The sequence below is a fragment of the Ambystoma mexicanum genome, chromosome 4p (assembly GCF_040938575.1).
Source record: "Ambystoma mexicanum isolate Mex_15411 chromosome 4p, UKY_AmexF1_1, whole genome shotgun sequence".
Classification (NCBI taxonomy): domain Eukaryota; kingdom Metazoa; phylum Chordata; class Amphibia; order Caudata; family Ambystomatidae; genus Ambystoma; species Ambystoma mexicanum.
In genome coordinates, this window is record NC_090927.1 from 746,945,726 (window position 1) to 746,948,805 (window position 3,080).

Genomic DNA, 3,080 nt, shown 5'->3' on the forward strand with positions numbered 1-3,080 from the left:
GGCGGGGTGGTTTTTAACCTGACATCAATGAACTTTCAACAAAAAGGAGGCCACCTCGCTATGTTAGGTTATAAACACATAATTCACTCGATACTAATGGGATTCTCACATCTGTGGGGGTAGTGCAAACCTGAAAGGCAGAAGTCTTAGGAGAATTCAACCTGACCTCATTGGTAATTCTAATTCGAAAGCAAATTTTAATATAAATAGTAATCATATAAAAGCACATAAAAATTACCATGGAAAACTAGCTCAAGTGACAAGTGTTTCACAAACGGTGCTTAGTATTCATCATCAAGAAGAAAACTAGTTTAGTGCAAAACATACAATTAAACTCTATCTCTACTATGAGGTACTAAGCTAACCTCAAGTATACAGGTCAACATGTAAACAGTTCTTGAATACTTGTAACATTCATTCTTCGCTGGACATTCAACCATACAATATATACATATATAGAAACCTTTGTTGGACAATGTCTCTAATTGTGATGCCTCAGTAACCAAATGTTTTAGAGTGCATCAAAGTTAGTTGATACTCATTTAGATACTGCTCAGTTGTATCTGTGTAGACCCAAAGGTGTACCATGCGCTACTAAACAATGCACTTGCGCCTTCAGGGTGACTGATTCCTGCCTAACATGTACTAATTCCACTTGAATTTCTTGTAATGCTTTTAGCACATCCGCTAAAGAGGGAGGGTTCTCCATTTGGCCTGGGTGGTTCAATAATCCCAAAATCGGAGGCAGATGATTCTGTCGATCATAAAGGGATGAGGGTATCAATCCCCTCTCCCGAACCACAGAAGCCGAATAGTTTGACCCTCCCACCGTGGTTGGCACGGGTGCCTGAATAGTAATAATACAGGGAACCACGTGGCAGCCAATGGGGGAAGGCAGAGTTGGGGAATGACAAAGGGAAGGTAGGGTAAAGAAACATGCATACATGCATCCCACGCATCAAAAAAGCCGGAGGTCTGAGTTTCCCCTACATTGCAGCCAAGACCTGGAACGCTCTCCCTGCAGACATTAGAGCGGAAAACGCACTCCCCATTTTTCGCAGGAAACTGAAAACCTCATTCCTTGCAAAATAATTGGGAAACTCTCAGGAATCCATGTAAATATACTGCATTGCTAATGTATGCATGTCTACTGTAAATTCTGTATTGTATGTAATTACTGTATCCTATGTAACTAAGATATTGTCTGTAACAAGCGCCACGATGCCCACGGGCTGACGTGCGCTCTACAAATCTGAATAAATAAACCATTAACTGTTCATGACAAACCAGAAAATCTAGCTGCTAATATCTCATACCTGAAAACCAGCTCCTGACTTCCTATCAAATGAATTCTACTCTCCACCCTAGACCTGTCCCCTTAATACGTGTGATACCTAGAACTCTTTAGGGATTTCATCATGACATAAATGCAACAGACACGAATAATCAACACTTCCTACACATAACATTTATTTGCGTAAGCATGATGGCACAAACAAGGGAATTCCCTGTAATGACTGGGACATAGACACATGGCCCTATTGGCAAGCAGAAGCCGCAAAACACAGAACAAAGTACCATACATGTAACTGAAGTTTCAAATAAGCATCTTACGTGAGAAAATGCCATTAACTGGCTGCTAATGTTCTCCCAACCCCTCAATGCTAAACAAGTCCTTTTTGACTGGACCTGAATGCCTGTCCGTAACACTACACAGACATAGCCCAGTATGCTTTGGCTAAAAATATAGCTCAACGTTCTTCAACAAGTGATTTGTTTTACAGCACTAAAGAGTCAACCTGCTGTCTTTGGTATGGGTGGTGTCTTTTAAAGTAGAGTCAAGAATGTTTCCTAATGTAGTCTCGGAAGGATAGCTCAGGGGCAACATGCTCGCCGTGGAAGCAAGATGAGACAGAGCAACACAGGTTCGATCCCCGGCTCCGCGCTTGGAAACTTCTGGGTATTAAGCACGTTATAAATAACCTATCGTATATCTTATCATACTACCTTGGGCAAACCTTTTATCAATATACAGGTTTTGTCGGAATGAGTTGGTACTGTTTTTGTAAATTATGTGAGGCCACTAATACAAGTCCTGTTTTACTTTGATTCAATCCTAGCCAGTTGGTATGTATCAAATTTTCAATGGATGAGAACATGTGTTGAATATGTAATACATTTATTTCACGACTTCATCATCAAAATGATTGGTCTGGCAACTGCATAGTTCAGCCATTTTTGCATTCTGTTTTACCAAAGGTTTGTGTAGGGATTTAGTGTATATTTTGAATAAAAGAAAGGATGGGCATGACCACTGGGGTAACCCTTAGTTAACAATCTCCTCTTCCGATTAAAAAGCATCTATCAATATCCTTGATCTTCTGTTGGATAAAAATGAGGATAACATATTGGATGCCTTGGGTGATGCTCTCCCAACTTTTTCAAACTTTTGTAGCAGGAGCTGGTGATCCTGGGTATCAAATTTGTCTGAAAGATCTATTAACGGGAAAAGACTAGCATTCCCTTTATCACTAATATGTATACCATTGTCTGACATCGATCAATGTTACTTCAGTCCCTCTGTGTGGTTAGAAGCCTGATTGGAACAGCCCTGAAATGAAACGTGTTTCATGAAACACTGGTAGAAGAAATGCAACCTCTTTGTCTGGTATTTTTAATAAGAAAAGAACATTTATGATGGGTCTAGAACTAGACATAGTTTAGGAACTAAAGAAGTTATGTTATGAAGGGGGGTGCACATGCTTTCTTTAAGTCATTTGGGATTCTTACCCTCATCACACAAAGAATGAATACATTGTGTAATGATGAAGACTATAGCAGTCATATTGTCTTAAATTGCAAAAGAAAGGCAAGGGACATTGTTGATTACAAGTTTCCCACAGTTTTGATAGAAGCATCTGGAAAACACATGAAATAGAAATTCAGGGTAGGAGGTGCATAAGTTTAGACTGGAGCGATCATTGAGGGCATCTTCTCTGATGTTGATGTCACTGGCAGTTGTATGGGCCTGTCTGGTGATTAAATGTTTCCTGATCTTTTAAAATTGTGTCCATTACAGC